This window comes from Brassica rapa, unplaced genomic scaffold (genome assembly GCF_000309985.2).
Source record: "Brassica rapa cultivar Chiifu-401-42 unplaced genomic scaffold, CAAS_Brap_v3.01 Scaffold0083, whole genome shotgun sequence".
In the NCBI taxonomy this organism is placed as follows: domain Eukaryota; kingdom Viridiplantae; phylum Streptophyta; class Magnoliopsida; order Brassicales; family Brassicaceae; genus Brassica; species Brassica rapa.
In genome coordinates, this window is record NW_022610028.1 from 1,676 (window position 1) to 20,179 (window position 18,504).

Consider the following 18,504-nt stretch of genomic DNA (forward strand, 5'->3'; position numbering starts at 1 on the left):
AAAACTGGAATCACCTGATTTGAATGTAGGATAACTTCTTCTTGCCACTCCTATGAGATTTATTCAACTTTCTGGTGATTCTCCACCACTTTATGTATCCAAATCAAGCTTCTCACAAAGTGATTCATCCTGGTTTGATTGGAACGACGAAGAAGAAGCTGTGTGCTATTCCCAAACGGGAAACTGGAATCACCTGATTTGAAAGTGGGATAACTTCTTCTTGCCAACTTGATGAGATCCTAGGATGATGCTCTGGAACAGATGGGATAATCCTTGCAGAAACGAATCAAAAGACTCAAGCTTCTCAAGGTATGTGGATCGAATGGTGACACAAGAGGCTGCGGAAATGCTTCTTGATACTCCTAGGCTTAGATCGGATATGACACACCTCTCTAAAGCCCTTGGGCGTTGGATATTACACACCAACAGACTGGATATTACACACCAGACACACTTCAACTCGTCCAAGACAAGAGAGAAGAGAGAAAAGGGTTTTTGATAAAAGATTGCTTAATGATAAAAGAAGATGGCTACAAGCTTATATAGAGAAGGCTGGAACAGGCTCCACTTCTCGAATTCATTAAAGGGAACAGGCTCCCTTGGTAATCTAAAAACAAGACTAAGACTTATTCAAATTTTAAAAGAGTTTCGAAAACTAAATAACATAAAAGCATAGCTTAAAATATAAGATAAGGTCTTCATGTGGACAGACCAAGATCAATCATCTAGGAGATAGGAGAAGTAGACTTGTGGCCTCATTAAAAACCTTCCTTTGGAAAACCCAGTGGGACAAAACCAAAGGTTAGGAAAAGAGCACACACAAGCTACTTGCCTAGATGATGATCAGCTTGAAGGTGGAGTAGCTTGAATGATGGTTAAGGTGTCTTGGATGATCAAGCTTCGGCCAAGACTAATGTATTCTTCTTGTTTCCAAATGTTCTTCAAGGTTGCATCCTCAGCTACAAGCTCTTCAGGTTCAGGTTCATGCTTCCAGTCCTTGGTGCTTTCCATGATCATATCATCCCCTCCCACTTCAAAAAGATTTGTCCTCAAATCTGTGTTACCTGCAATAGAAGGGACCAAGTCAGTAACATCAGAGTTTATAATCAGATTACACTTACCTTGCAAGCCTCTTTGATAGGCATTGTCGCTGACTGGTTCTATTAGGTAGAAGGGACTGATCCATTTGGCTTTCCTCACTCCTGAGGTATTACTTAAACCTGATACATTGAAACAAGACAAGTTAACACAAGCAAAATCATCATAGAGTAAGAGTCTTATCCCAAAGTTGTCTTTTCTCGGTTTTGGCTTGTATGCTGCATCTGGAGGTGCTTCTATGATGAGGATGAAGCAAGTGACGTCCTGATGTCTCTCCTGCCTTAGATCAGGCGGCTTGAAACGTTTGTCTTCCTCATGCTTGTTCTTTCTCTTTGCATGCTTCAAAGCTTCCATATAATCTGCACATGACTCTTTTGACAAAAACAAGTGCATCATATCTGTGTAATCAATAAAATAACTCTTGAAAACATGTTTAGTTACCTTAGCATGCTCACCTGGTCGCCATAGATAGGTTTGAGATGTTCTAAACTCAGAAAAATTCAAACAAAGTAAACACAGAATCACCCGACTTGTAGAATCCATAACTGTTTCATTTGAGAAGCTTTGGACATGATTCCAATTCGACGTGAGACCCTGATGAGTTAGTTTCCATTGCCGTTGAGTTTGTTGCTTAATTCCTTCTGGTTGCTGAGATATGATCCTCGGACTGCTCCTATGTTAAAGCTGGCGGCTAGACAGCTTCCAAGATTTGATTGTTGCATCTCCAATTTAGCCAAGGACTTATCATGTATACTCTGATCATTATAGCCCCTTTCTTCACCTGTACCTTTTCAGCTTGTTTTGGACAAGTCAAGTGTGTTATCATGTCAAAGAAAGTGTTGTAGACCAGAATGTCTCCAAAGCACAAAACAGCATGATTCCTCCATCTATTATGCATATCAAAGAAAATATTGCAGACCCAAATATCATCAAGAATTAAATTCATACATTCAGAATCAGTGAACTCTAGTTTCAATTGAGCAACAGGTGTATCAAAGAAAGTGTTATACACTAGAATATCATCAAAGAACCAACCTACATGTTTAGAATCATTATCAAGCTCAAACTCAGAGAACTTTGCAGATTTCACAAATTTAAATCTAAAATCAGATTGATGCAATTTCGGTTCCTGCAACTTCTTAGGTTCATTCAATACATAAGCAGAAACAAAAGAATTATCAAGGATCAGTTGATGCACATGGAAGTTCGTAACAAAACTCCTTTCTTCAGTTCTAGCAAATGAATCACAAGGTTTCAAACAGAAATCAGATTGTTTCAATTCAAGCTCTAAAACCTTTTCAAAATGATCAAAACTTTGGCCATGTTTCAGAAAATGATCAAAACTCAGAATATGACCAGAAATGTTATTATTTTGATTTTGAAAACTTTTTTGATCAAAGATGATTTCTGGTTTAAGTTCTTTAAAAGATTTAAACATGTTATCAAAAACAGATTTTGAAACACAAAAATCTTTTACTTTATCAAGACCAAAACGTTTTATGTCTTCAGTACTCACTTTAACAAACATTCTAGGCACAGAAGCAACCATATTAAACTCCTTACAGTGCTCTTGCAGATCATAAGACAAAGATTCATGAGCTGATTCTGTCTGCAAGTTTTTCTGTTGTTCTTCTTGTGTTGTACTCTCTGGTTCTTTTTCTGCTGAGTCTTCTTTTGCAACCTGTGACACTGAAACAATTCTACTCGGTTGCACCGGTTCAAGACAAGTTAGTTCATCAAAGGAATTATCAAAATTAGATTCAGAGTGAGGTAAGAACAGAGAAAACTCTTGTTCTTTCTCAAACTTTCCTTTTCCCATAGATGTTTTGGTTTGAGCTTCTTGAATTGGGGCAGCTGAGTCTGGTTCTGCATCATTGAGTTCTGAGACAGTAGCAACTGGTTCTTGATTCTTTGGGAGCTTCTTCTGCTTGTCTAAGTGCTTGCTGGTCTTAAGAATCTCTTTAACAAGGCTGCTGATTTCTTTCTCATAATCAGCCATCTTGGTTTCTGATTTTTCACTTTTGAAGTCTGTTGCGGATATGACTTTCTTCTTTGGAGATTTCAGAGATGTGTGGCCTTTGGAGGCATACTTCTTCCTTAGTAGGAACTTCAGATCTTCCCAAGTGGTGATAGCTGGTTCCTTGTAGTACCTGCGATCATCTTCTTCTTGCAACAACCACTTAAAAACGTTTCCTTTGAGCTGAGACATCACATAAGCCAATGCTTCTCTCTTCAGGATTTTGTTGTAGCAAAGCCACTTCTCCATTGTTCTTTCCCACTTTAAATAATCACCTTCCCCTGTAAAAACATAAAGTTGAGGCTTAGTGACAATTTGATTGTAAGAAGAATGAATATTTGATTTAGGAGTGCGAGAAGCTTGATGTGGTCTGCTCGAAGTGTGGGCTGGCTGTTTGTAAGACTGTTGTCCACGTCCTGCTTCCTCTTCCTTATACCACTTATGCTTGCTTGACTTGTTTTGAACAGAATCTGGTGGTCTAGGCTCAAGCTTTTGTTTGTCCATTCTCTTTTTATTTTGCTGCCTAAGATCATCAGTTTGCTGCAGAAACTTTTGTCTAAGCTCCTTTCGAAATTCACCCATGTTGGTATCCAACATCTGCTGCATTTGAGCATTCATAGATTTAAGTAACAGCCTTTCTTCCTTAGTGAGTTTTCCTTTCTGATCTCCTGCCATTGTACCTGAGACAGAAAACAACACACAGCAGTAACAAGTTCTACAGAGAAAACAAAAATCAATTTGCAAAACCAGAAACAGATTCAAACTGAAGCTTTAGACAATTCTTAGAACAAATTCAAAACTCAACCAATGGTTTAAAACAAATCAAAACTAATCAGAACAGAATTGATAAATCTCAAACCTAACAGATCAGATTGATTTTCGAACTAGACCACAAAAATAGAGAGATAGATTTCAATTTCAGATTCAAGAGCAGATTTTTCAAAAGAAAAATAACAAAAACGAAATCAATCAAACTTGCACTGCACGGATCAGGTTTCAAGAGATCAAACAACACAAGATCAGAGATGATATGATAACAGATGATGAGATTTAGATCAAGTAAGAACAGATCTAAAACAATAAGAACAGATCGGAATCACACAAACAGATTTAGATCAAAACAATCAGAGAACTTGATCAACAAGGATCCGAACAGTCTAATACCCAAAACAAGATCTAATCAACCCTAATTCGACAGATTCTTACACAAGAAACACAGATCAACACGAAATCAAAGAGTATATGAAGAGACTTCAACAGATTCGTGTTCAAAACACTCAGATTTATCAGATTTCCACAATAGAAACACAGATCGATCAAAATCACAACAGAATATGAAGAGATCAAATCGACAACAGATAGAAATCAAAACACTTCCCTTCCAGAGTTGCTCTGATACCACTTGATGAGATCCTAGGATGATGCTCTGGAACAGATGGGATAATCCTTGCAGAAACGAATCAAAAGACTCAAGCTTCTCAAGGTATGTGGATCGAATGGTGACACAAGAGGCTGCGGAAATGCTTCTTGATACTCCTAGGCTTAGATCGGATATGACACACCTCTCTAAAGCCCTTGGGTCTCTGGATATTACACACCAAAGACTGGATATTACACACCAGACACACTTCAACTCGACCAAGCAAGAGAGAAAAGAGAAAAAAAGGTTTTTGATAAAGATTGCTTAATGATAAAAAGATGGCTACAAGCTTATATAGAGAAGCCTGGACAGGCTCCACTTCTCGAATTCATTAAAGGGAACAGGCTCCCTTGGAATCTAAAAACACAGACTAGACTTATTCAATTTTAAAAGAGTTTCGAAAACTAAATAACATAAAAGCATAGCTTAAAATATAAGATAAGGTCTTCATGTGGACAGACCAAGATCAATCATCTAGGAGATAGGAGAAGTAGACTTGTGGCCTCGTTAAAAACCTTCCTTTGGAAAACCCAGTGGGACAAAACCAAAGGTTAGGAAAAGAGCACACACAAGCTACTTGCCTAGATGATGATCAGCTTGAAGGTGGAGTAGCTTGAATGATGGTTAAGGTGTCTTGGATGATCAAGCTTCGGCCAAGACTAATGTATTCTTCTTGTTTCCAAATGTTCTTCAAGGTTGCATCCTCAGCTACAAGCTCTTCAGGTTCAGGTTCATGCTTCCAGTCCTTGGTGCTTTCCATGATCATATCACAACTCCTATGAGATTTATTCAACTTCCTGGTGATTCTCCACCACTTTATGTATCCAAATCAAGCTTCTCACAAAGTGATTCATCCTGGTTTGATTGGAACGACGATGAAGCTGTCCTATTCCCAAACTGGGAAACTGGAATCACCTGATTTGAAAGTGGGATAACTTCTTCATCCCAACTCCTATGAGATTTATTCAACTTCCTGGTGATTCTCCACCACTTTATGTATCCAAATCAAGCTTCTCACAAAGTGATTCATCCTGGTTTGATTGGAACGACGATGAAGCTGTCCATTCCCAAACTGGGAAACAGGAATCACCTGATTTGAAAGTGGGATAACTTCTTCATCCCAACTCCTATGAGATTTATTCAACTTCCTGGTGATTCTCCACCACTTTATGTATCCAAATCAAGCTTCTCACAAAGTGATTCATCCTGGTTTGATTGGAACGACGAAGAAGCTGTGCTATTCCCAAACTGGGAAACTGGAATCACCTGATTTGAAAGTGGGATAACTTCTTCTTGCCAACTCCTATGAGATTTATTCAACTTCCTGGTGATTCTCCACCACTTTATGTATCCAAATCAAGCTTCTCACAAAGTGATTCATCCTGGTTTGATTGGAACGACGAAGAAGCTGTGCTATTCCCAAACTGGGAAACTGGAATCACCTGATTTGAAAGTGGGATAACTTCTTCATCCCAACTCCTATGAGATTTATTCAACTTCCTGGTGATTCTCCACCACTTTATGTATCCAAATCAAGCTTCTCACAAAGTGATTCATCCTGGTTTGATTGGAACGACGAAGAAGCTGTCCTATTCCCAAACTGGGAAACTGGAATCACCTGATTTGAAAGTGGGATAACTTCTTCTTGCCAACTCCTATGAGATTTATTCAACTTCCTGGTGATTCTCCACCACTTTATGTATCCAAATCAAGCTTCTCACAAAGTGATTCATCCTGGTTTGATTGGAACGACGAAGAAGCTGTCCTATTCCCAAACTGGGAAACTGGAATCACCTGATTTGAAAGTGGGATAACTTCTTCTTCCAACTCCTATGAGATTTATTCAACTTCCTGGTGATTCTCCACCACTTTATGTATCCAAATCAAGCTTCTCACAAAGTGATTCATCCTGGTTTGATTGGAACGACGAAGAAGCTGTCCTATTCCCAAACTGGGAAACTGGAATCACCTGATTTGAAAGTGGGATAACTTCTTCTTCCAACTCCTATGAGATTTATTCAACTTCCTGGTGATTCTCCACCACTTTATGTATCCAAATCAAGCTTCTCACAAAGTGATTCATCCTGGTTTGATTGGAACGACGAAGAAGCTGTCCTATTCCCAAACTGGGAAACTGGAATCACCTGATTTGAAAGTGGGATAACTTCTTCATCCCAACTCCTATGAGATTTATTCAACTTCCTGGTGATTCTCCACCACTTTATGTATCCAAATCAAGCTTCTCACAAAGTGATTCATCCTGGTTTGATTGGAACGACGATGAAGCTGTGCTATTCCCAAACTGGGAAACTGGAATCACCTGATTTGAAAGTGGGATAACTTCTTCATCCCAACTCCTATGAGATTTATTCAACTTCCTGGTGATTCTCCACCACTTTATGTATCCAAATCAAGCTTCTCACAAAGTGATTCATCCTGGTTTGATTGGAACGACGAAAGCTGTGCTATTCCCAAACTGGGAAACTGGAATCACCTGATTTGAAAGTGGGATAACTTCTTCTTGCCAACTCCTATGAGATTTATTCAACTTCCTGGTGATTCTCCACCACTTTATGTATCCAAATCAAGCTTCTCACAAAGTGATTCATCCTGGTTTGATTGGAACGACGAAGAAGCTGTGCTATTCCCAAACTGGGAAACTGGAATCACCTGATTTGAAAGTGGGATAACTTCTTCTTGCCAACTCCTATGAGATTTATTCAACTTCCTGGTGATTCTCCACCACTTTATGTATCCAAATCAAGCTTCTCACAAAGTGATTCATCCTGGTTTGATTGGAACGACGATGAAGCTGTCCTATTCCCAAACTGGGAAACTGGAATCACCTGATTTGAAAGTGGGATAACTTCTTCTTCCAACTCCTATGAGATTTATTCAACTTCCTGGTGATTCTCCACCACTTTATGTATCCAAATCAAGCTTCTCACAAAGTGATTCATCCTGGTTTGATTGGAACGACGATGAAGCTGTGCTATTCCCAAACTGGGAAACTGGAATCACCTGATTTGAAAGTGGGATAACTTCTTCATCCCAACTCCTATGAGATTTATTCAACTTCCTGGTGATTCTCCACCACTTTATGTATCCAAATCAAGCTTCTCACAAAGTGATTCATCCTGGTTTGATTGGAACGACGATGAAGCTGTGCTATTCCCAAACTGGGAAACTGGAATCACCTGATTTGAAAGTGGGATAACTTCTTCTTGCCAACTCCTATGAGATTTATTCAACTTCCTGGTGATTCTCCACCACTTTATGTATCCAAATCAAGCTTCTCACAAAGTGATTCATCCTGGTTTGATTGGAACGACGAAGAAGCTGTGCTATTCCCAAACTGGGAAACTGGAATCACCTGATTTGAAAGTGGGATAACTTCTTCATCCCAACTCCTATGAGATTTATTCAACTTCCTGGTGATTCTCCACCACTTTATGTATCCAAATCAAGCTTCTCACAAAGTGATTCATCCTGGTTTGATTGGAACGACGAAGAAGCTGTGCTATTCCCAAACTGGGAAACTGGAATCACCTGATTTGAAAGTGGGATAACTTCTTCTTGCCAACTCCTATGAGATTTATTCAACTTCCTGGTGATTCTCCACCACTTTATGTATCCAAATCAAGCTTCTCACAAAGTGATTCATCCTGGTTTGATTGGAACGACGAAGAAGCTGTGCTATTCCCAAACTGGGAAACTGGAATCACCTGATTTGAAAGTGGGATAACTTCTTCTTCCCAACTCCTATGAGATTTATTCAACTTCCTGGTGATTCTCCACCACTTTATGTATCCAAATCAAGCTTCTCACAAAGTGATTCATCCTGGTTTGATTGGAACGACGAAGAAGCTGTCCTATTCCCAAACTGGGAAACTGGAATCACCTGATTTGAAAGTGGGATAACTTCTTCTTTCCAACTCCTATGAGATTTATTCAACTTCCTGGTGATTCTCCACCACTTTATGTATCCAAATCAAGCTTCTCACAAAGTGATTCATCCTGGTTTGATTGGAACGACGAAGAAGCTGTCCTATTCCCAAACTGGGAAACTGGAATCACCTGATTTGAAAGTGGGATAACTTCTTCATCCCAACTCCTATGAGATTTATTCAACTTCCTGGTGATTCTCCACCACTTTATGTATCCAAATCAAGCTTCTCACAAAGTGATTCATCCTGGTTTGATTGGAACGACGAAGAAGCTGTGCTATTCCCAAACTGGGAAACTGGAATCACCTGATTTGAAAGTGGGATAACTTCTTCATCCCAACTCCTATGAGATTTATTCAACTTCCTGGTGATTCTCCACCACTTTATGTATCCAAATCAAGCTTCTCACAAAGTGATTCATCCTGGTTTGATTGGAACGACGATGAAGCTGTGCTATTCCCAAACTGGGAAACTGGAATCACCTGATTTGAAAGTGGGATAACTTCTTCTTCCCAACTCCTATGAGATTTATTCAACTTTCTGGTGATTCTCCACCACTTTATGTATCCAAATCAAGCTTCTCACAAAGTGATTCATCCTGGTTTGATTGGAACGACGAAGAAGCTGTGCTATTCCCAAACTGGGAAACTGGAATCACCTGATTTGAAAGTGGGATAACTTCTTCTTGCCAACTCCTATGAGATTTATTCAACTTCCTGGTGATTCTCCACCACTTTATGTATCCAAATCAAGCTTCTCACAAAGTGATTCATCCTGGTTTGATTGGAACGACGATGAAGCTGTCCTATTCCCAAACTGGGAAACTGGAATCACCTGATTTGAAAGTGGGATAACTTCTTCTTCCAACTCCTATGAGATTTATTCAACTTCCTGGTGATTCTCCACCACTTTATGTATCCAAATCAAGCTTCTCACAAAGTGATTCATCCTGGTTTGATTGGAACGACGATGAAGCTGTGCTATTCCCAAACTGGGAAACTGGAATCACCTGATTTGAAAGTGGGATAACTTCTTCATCCCAACTCCTATGAGATTTATTCAACTTCCTGGTGATTCTCCACCACTTTATGTATCCAAATCAAGCTTCTCACAAAGTGATTCATCCTGGTTTGATTGGAACGACGAAGAAGCTGTGCTATTCCCAAACTGGGAAACTGGAATCACCTGATTTGAAAGTGGGATAACTTCTTCGTCCACACTCCTATGACATTTATTCAACTTCCTGGTGATTCTCCACCACTTTATGTATCCAAACCAAGCTTCTCACAAAGTGATTCATCCTGGTTTGAATGGAACGACGAAGAAGCTGTCCTATTCCCAAACTGGGAAACTGGAATCACCTGATTTGAAAGTGGGATAACTCCTTCATCCCAACTCCTATGAGATTTATTCAACTTCCTGGTGATTCTCCACCATTTTATGTATCCAAATCAAGCTTCTCACAAAGTGATTCATCCTGGTTTGAATGGAACGACGAAGAAGCTGTCCTATTCCCAAACTGGGAAACTGGAATCACCTAATTTGAAAGTGGGATAACTTCTTCTTGCCAACTCCTATAAGATTTATTCAACTTCCTGGTGATTCTCCACCACTTTATGTATCCAAATCAAGCTTCTCACAAAGTGATTCATCCTGGTTTGATTGGAACGACGATGAAGCTGTGCTATTCCCAAACTGGGAAACTGGAATCACCTGATTTGAAAGTGGGATAACTTCTTCATCCCAACTCCTATGAGATTTATTCAACTTCCTGGTGATTCTCCACCACTTTATGTATCCAAATCAAGCTTCTCACAAAGTGATTCATCCTGGTTTGATTGGAACGACGATGAAGCTGTGCTATTCCCAAACTGGGAAACTGGAATCACCTGATTTGAAAGTGGGATAACTTCTTCATCCCAACTCCTATGAGATTTATTCAACTTCCTGGTGATTCTCCACCACTTTATGTATCCAAATCAAGCTTCTCACAAAGTGATTCATCCTGGTTTGATTGGAACGACGATGAAGCTGTGCTATTCCCAAACTGGGAAACTGGAATCACCTGATTTGAAAGTGGGATAACTTCTTCATCCCAACTCCTATGAGATTTATTCAACTTCCTGGTGATTCTCCACCACTTTATGTATCCAAATCAAGCTTCTCACAAAGTGATTCATCCTGGTTTGATTGGAACGACGAAGAAGCTGTCCTATTCCCAAACTGGGAAACTGGAATCACCTGATTTGAAAGTGGGATAACTTCTTCTTGCCAACTCCTATGAGATTTATTCAACTTCCTGGTGATTCTCCACCACTTTATGTATCCAAATCAAGCTTCTCACAAAGTGATTCATCCTGGTTTGATTGGAACGACGAAGAAGCTGTGCTATTCCCAAACTGGGAAACTGGAATCACCTGATTTGAAAGTGGGATAACTTCTTCTTGCCAACTCCTATGAGATTTATTCAACTTCCTGGTGATTCTCCACCACTTTATGTATCCAAATCAAGCTTCTCACAAAGTGATTCATCCTGGTTTGATTGGAACGACGAAGAAGCTGTCCTATTCCCAAACTGGGAAACTGGAATCACCTGATTTGAAAGGGGATAACTTCTTCATCCAACTCCTATGAGATTTTTCAACTTCCTGGTGATTCTCCACCACTTTATGTATCCAAATCAAGCTTCTCACAAAGTGATTCATCCTGGTTTGATTGGAACGACGAAGAAGCTGTCCTATTCCCAAACTGGGAAACTGGAATCACCTGATTTGAAAGTGGGATAACTTCTTCATCCCAACTCCTATGAGATTTATTCAACTTCCTGGTGATTCTCCACCACTTTATGTATCCAAATCAAGCTTCTCACAAAGTGATTCATCCTGGTTTGATTGGAACGACGATGAAGCTGTGCTATTCCCAAACTGGGAAACTGGAATCACCTGATTTGAATGTGGGATAACTTCTTCTTGCCAACTCCTATGAGATTTATTCAACTTCCTGGTGATTCTCCACCACTTTATGTATCCAAATCAAGCTTCTCACAAAGTGATTCATCCTGGTTTGATTGGAACGACGATGAAGCTGTCTATTCCCAAACTGGGAAACTGGAATCACCTGATTTGAAAGGGGATAACTTCTTCATCCCAACTCCTATGAGATTTATTCAACTTCCTGGTGATTCTCCACCACTTTATGTATCCAAATCAAGCTTCTCACAAAGTGATTCATCCTGGTTTGATTGGAACGACGAAGAAGCTGTCCTATTCCCAAACTGGGAAACTGGAATCACCTGATTTGAAAGTGGGATAACTTCTTCATCCCAACTCCTATGAGATTTATTCAACTTCCTGGTGATTCTTCACCACTTTATGTATCCAAATCAAGCTTCTCATCAAGTGATTCATCCTGGTTTGATTGGAACGACGAAGAAGCTGTCCTATTCCCAAACTGGGAAACTGGAATCACCTGATTTGAAAGTGGGATAACTTCTTCATCCCAACTCCTATGAGATTTATTCAACTTCCTGGTGATTCTTCACCACTTTATGTATCCAAATCAAGCTTCTCATCAAGTGATTCATCCTGGTTTGATTGGAACGACGAAGAAGCTGTCCTATTCCCAAACTGGGAAACTGGAATCACCTGATTTGAAGTGGGATAACTTCTTCTTGCCAACTCCTATGAGATTTATTCAACTTCCTGGTGATTCTCCACCACTTTATGTATCCAAATCAAGCTTCTCACAAAGTGATTCATCTGGTTTGATTGGAACGACGAAGAAGCTGTGCTATTCCCAAATGAGATTTACAGAGTCTCAGGCTGTATGAGTGTTGAACAAACCCACAAGGGCTAGAGAGAACTTGAAATGGTGAAGAGAGACTAATGAAAGTGAGATTTAGTGAATGGAAGAATAAGAGTGATTATGGGAGATTGAGTGAGAGTAGGAGACTGAGAGTATGAGATTAAGTAACCAGAATAGAGTAATCAAGAGAATGAAGATTGGGAGATTCAAAGTAACCAAAGACTATGAAGGAGAAGGGGAAATCCCCCTTACTCTCTTAGAGAGTTTACAATTCGCCCATAAAGGGTCTTTAAATAGAAAACAGGTTGCAAACTCATAAAACCCTAAGTTAAGGATAAGAAATGGACAGTGGAGGTAGCCTGGTTTGAAATGGACGTTCTGGATCAGGTCTTGGGGTGTTTGTAGCTGGTTGTATGCTCCTGATTGGATGTGGGAATGCTTGGCTAGAAATACTCCACACTGCCTTATGTATCTGTCCATATCTTTGTCCAGATACATAGCCAGCCTTTGTCTCTTTCTTTCCAGCAACATCCAGCCTGTCTTGGACTATCATAAGCCAATCAGAACCGTGTGCCAGCTCCCTTAGATTCCCATTGCACACAGCATCTTCTTGATGCTCTTTTGATACCATTACTCAACCCGGACCTTGCACATACTTCTCAGACCGTACCCTTGTGCCCTATTTTTGCACAAGCACCAATTGTCTTCAGATGGTTGAGAAAAGATGTTTCGGGTCGATCTCATCCGTACCGGTCCGTACAGTCCGTACGGCCGTCCGTACAGCCGACCCTAACTTTGCACCATCGACCATTTCCTCCCAAACTCCTCTAATGTCTTCTACAGATCAGTCTAAGCCCTTCTTGGACTTAACTTCACAAGATATACACTTCAGGGTACTTCTGAAGCTTGGTTGAACTCTTCTGAACATCTCCTGAAGCTTGCCCTATCTTTGCACAAGCTTCTATCTTCTCTTCAGCTCAACACTCCCCCTCAAGCTTGACTCTAGGAGATCCTGAGCCAAGCTTGGAACCCTGAAGAGTCTCCCTCATTAAAAACCTTGCAAAGAAAACCCTGTGGGACAAAACTTTGCAAGGGAAAAAGAGTAGAGCTCTTAAGGGCCTAGGGATTGGCCAATGAACTCTTGTGCCTTAGAACCAGTGTGGTTGGACACAAGAAGTTCTGGATCACGGCCTAAGATGGTGCAGCAACTCATCAAGACTTTGCGCACTTAACAACTCAGCTTCATCTTTTCATGGAACCGGTTTGAAGCCTCCCCCTCTCAACTGACTTCACAGCCATCCTAGAGAAGCTAGGACATGACCAGATCATCTTCAAAACACCAGTGAGGCTGCTCAACACTTCACACACGGCTTGCCCTCTTCATAGACCAGGTTTGGAATCTCCCCCTCTCCACAGACTTCACAGCCTCTTTAGAGAAGCTAAGAGATGACCCGGAACTGTTTAATAAGGCGCCAAGCAAAGGTACCTGATACACATTCCAAAGGTGCATCAGTACTTATCAAGAACCAAGAATTTGAATATCCTGCATCACAATTGATGCACACAATTCAATCAATCTTTTTCAGTATAATCACAGTTCAATCAATTCATTTCTAGTAACTTTTTCAAGCTTAAGCCCTTAATAGAAGAATGAATTGAACTGAAAGAGACTAAGGGACACTTCCTTTTTGTTTTGGTGAGGAGCTTTCTATGAGCATACGCATCCTCCACTTGTACACATTCCCTTGTACCGGCTCATCTTAGGGACTGATACAGCTTGACTCTCCACTTGATCCTCCCTCAAGTAGTCTCTGTAGGTATCACATCCATCTCCTAAAGGTTGCTTATCAAGATCACAAGTACCTGATTCAATATGAACGCAGTGCCTCAGTTCTTTAGGAGAGAAATCCAAGTACATAGGCTTATCTTTTCAGACTAAGCTGCATTAAATCAATGAATTTTAAGGAGATAAGTCTATCATCTTGAGTAACATGATAAGTAGACTTCCCTTTTTATTTTTGGTGAGTTTCCCACTCGGCCAATGCATCATCTTCTTGGCACTATCAACTTGTTGGATGACTAAATGGGTCTATCAGCTTCTCCTCAGCCACCTCTCATTGAAGCCGCATTGATGGAGAGCCTTCCTCCTCACTTGCCAAGACTGCTCTGAACAGCCTCTTACCTAGACACGCCACTGACTTGGCCCGGTTGATGGTTCTTCTTAGAAGCCTTTGCAAAGACCTATCAGGCCATGAACCTTGCTTATTTAACATTCCCCCCTCAAGCTTAGTTTCCGAGACTCTGATTTGGAACTAAGCTTGTGTGGGTGTAAGCACTTTCATGGCCTTAGACCACCGGTCTCAACAGCTGTGGTGATGGTCTCGGTCTTGTGAGCTGCTCTCTTCCTTATACCAGGAACTAGGGTGTTTGAATCACCATAGAGAGCCTCACAAGTCACACTTCTTATTGCATAATGTCCCATGCTACACTTCCTGTAGACTAAGGACTAGACATGTCCTAATGGTATTATGCAATAGCCATCTCTCATTGCATAATCAATCACACTACACTTCCTGTAGATTGGGGACTGACATGTCCTAGTGATGATATGCAATGGCAAAAGACCTTTGTCTTTACACTCTTGGTTGTTGGTGAGTCACTTGTATCACTGCTTGTGTACCTAAACCACCACAACTCAATGCAAAATTAAATCATCCTATTGGGACCAAAGCAAGATCACACATCTTGTTTGATCACCAATGCCTCAACAAAATATTAATTCTGAAATAGGCAAACAAAAGATCAAGGACAAGCACAATCTAGACAAGGGTAACAATGCATGATCAATTCGACAGTTCAATGCATGAATGCAATAACTTAGACAGCACCTAATTGATGCAAGACAATTTCAAGAGATAAACCTATCATGATTGTATAGAAAGAGATAAAGATCAGGTTTACTCCCTTGTATAAATGGTGAGGAGTGGCTGCTCTTCACACACCACTTGAATCCCTCACTTGCTGAGCTTAACAGCTCCTTCTCTTATCATGCAAGCTCATCGACACTCCTCTTCAGGCTTGAGACCAAGTATAGGGAAGGTCTAAGCTTGATGGTGAGCGCATGATAGCTCCATGATAAATCTTGTGGAAAGCACCTCCATCTCCTTTGGACTTGATGCTTGAACCTCCACCACATCATCATTCCATTGAGGAGATACCTCAGCCAACTCTCCAAGCACCTCACACGCCTTATTGAGTGACCTTCTTCTTCCCTCTACTTCGGCTGAATCACTCCATGATTAGCTTGTAATGACCTTGAGTAATACAGGTCATTGAGCAACAGGATCATCAGGTGGCTCACTTTGCTCCTCAAGCTTGGATTGAGTATGGGTCCAAGCTTGAAGTGAGCCTCAATGAGCCTTAAGATCAGGAGCGCAACATCTCATGGATTACGCTTCAACCACTGATCAACCCTTCCCTTTATCTCCAATGCCTTCTGGTCACCAGTCTCCTCCAGACTTAGGTGATGACCATTCGCCTTATGTATCCACATACACCCCAGCGACCATTCCCAATGGGTAAAGTCTTCCTCTTTTACTAAGATTGATGATGAACCAAGAGCACATCATGTGGACCTGAAACATCACTCAAACTCCAGCAAAGATAAGACACAAGCATTGGGATCAATCCTTGACCAATATCAAGTTTGATCTCCAATGTAACAAGCTATGCAACAGATTGAAACAAGGATTATCAAGTTCACATCGTTGCAAGCAATCTCTCTAAGTACAAGCAAGATCAAATCAGATTCAAGACGAGCTACTTAGGCATTAACTTCTGCCTTAACTACATTTTAGACTTGAATCTAAGTGTATCAACCTAAGGCAGCAGCAAGATGACAATATGCAATAACCTTAATCAGTTTCTATTTATGAATGCACAAAGAGATCAGACAATAATAGGATTGAACTTAGACAGTATGAGACATGCTTATATATGCAAAACAGCTTATCAATCATGATGTAATCAGTTGAGACATTCTACTCATTCCTACAACATATTCATGGCGATTTGAGCTATGGAAATACGCAAGTCAATGCAACAGACAGAATCATGATAATATCAAGTCCTAATCTATGCAAGCACATTCTCTAAATACTTATGTATGATCAATGATTAAACCCATAGTATTTAGGCAATAATAGTTAACCACCTTAACCACCATCTTAGACATTAATCTAGATGTTTCAATCTTAAGGCAGCAACAAAATGATAATGCAAAACACCTTAACAACAGTTTTAGACATCATGAATGCAACCAGCGGATGAGACAATACCATCTAGCATCCTAGCAACACATTCAAGACTCACGGCATGGCATATATCATCAAGAACACCAAACAAGTCTCATAAAGCATCCTGGGACAGTAACTAGACAATACCATCTAGCAAAACATTCAATCAACCCAAGGATCCAATAAAAACACTCAACTACCACCAAACAATAATACAAGCTCACATCAAGAAGGGAAAAGGATTGGCTTACAACCAAGGAATCTGTGCTGATTCCTTGAACCTCCTAGGTACCAGGTCATGACATTTTGATGGAATGGAAATGTAGGCTCGCCACCTAACAGCTCCTCCTTGTCTTTATGACCACCTTCTTGTATCTCAAACTGTAAAGACCACTCCTTTCTTCATGTTTCCAAGTCGCCAACTCCATGAGCAAAGGGAAAACTCTCTTCTTGAGAGGTTTCATCTTAACCAGGAGGTGAGGCACGCCTTTAATGGACAGGAGAAAGGTGGAGAGACCATGAGAGAACGCCATGGCTTTGGTCTGCTTCTTCTTGAAGAGATGTAGCCGGTTTTGACAGATCTTCAAAGGCTTGGATTTGAGATGAGGGTGAGCTTGTAACGGATATGCAGAAGCTTCTACCAGGTTCAGATGAACCTGGCTCTGATACCATATGAGATTTACAGAGTCTCAGGCTGTATGAGTGTTGAACAAACCCACAAGGGCTAGAGAGAACTTGAAATGGTGAAGAGAGACTAATGAAAGTGAGATTTAGTGAATGGAAGAATAAGAGTGATTATGGGAGATTGAGTGAGAGTAGGAGACTGAGAGTATGAGATTAAGTAACCAGAATAGAGTAATCAAGAGAATGAAGATTGGGAGATTCAAAGTAACCAAAGACTATGAAGGAGAAGGGGAAATCCCCCTTACTCTCTTAGAGAGTTTACAATTCGCCCATAAAGGGTCTTTAAATAGAAAACAGGTTGCAAACTCATAAAACCCTAAGTTAAGGATAAGAAATGGACAGTGGAGGTAGCCTGGTTTGAAATGGACGTTCTGGATCAGGTCTTGGGGTGTTTGTAGCTGGTTGTATGCTCCTGATTGGATGTGGGAATGCTTGGCTAGAAATACTCCACACTGCCTTATGTATCTGTCCATATCTTTGTCCAGATACATAGCCAGCCTTTGTCTCTTTCTTTCCAGCAACATCCAGCCTGTCTTGGACTATCATAAGCCAATCAGAACCGTGTGCCAGCTCCCTTAGATTCCCATTGCACACAGCATCTTCTTGATGCTCTTTTGATACCATTACTCAACCCGGACCTTGCACATACTTCTCAGACCGTACCCTTGTGCCCTATTTTTGCACAAGCACCAATTGTCTTCAGATGGTTGAGAAAAGATGTTTCGGGTCGATCTCATCCGTACCGGTCCGTACAGTCCGTACGGCCGTCCGTACAGCCGACCCTAACTTTGCACCATCGACCATTTCCTCCCAAACTCCTCTAATGTCTTCTACAGATCAGTCTAAGCCCTTCTTGGACTTAACTTCACAAGATATACACTTCAGGGTACTTCTGAAGCTTGGTTGAACTCTTCTGAACATCTCCTGAAGCTTGCCCTATCTTTGCACAAGCTTCTATCTTCTCTTCAGCTCAACACCAAACTGGGAAACTGGAATCACCTGATTTGAAAGTGGGAATAACTTCTTCATCCCAACTCCTATGAGATTTATTCAACTTCTGGTGATTCTCACCACTTTATGTATCCAAATTAAGCTTCTCACCAAGTGATTCATCCTGGTTTGATTGGAACGACGATGAAGCTGTGCTATCCCAAACTGGGAAACTGGAATCACCTGATTGAATGTGGGATAATTCTTCTTGCCAACTCCTATGAGATTTATTCAACTTCCTGGTGATTC

The 18,504-nt window shown here is 40.6% G+C and overlaps 1 long non-coding RNA gene across 1 annotated transcript; it reads right to left on the reverse strand.

The window, feature by feature from the left end:
- Positions 1-12,446: 12,446 nt before the first annotated feature.
- LOC117129730 lies at positions 12,447-18,264 on the reverse strand. The gene is made up of 2 exons (XR_004453336.1): positions 14,469-18,264; positions 12,447-14,149 (listed from the first exon to the last, which is right to left on the reverse strand). It is a non-coding gene; the product is annotated as an uncharacterized LOC117129730 (long non-coding RNA).
- Between the last annotated feature and the right edge of the window lie 240 nt (positions 18,265-18,504).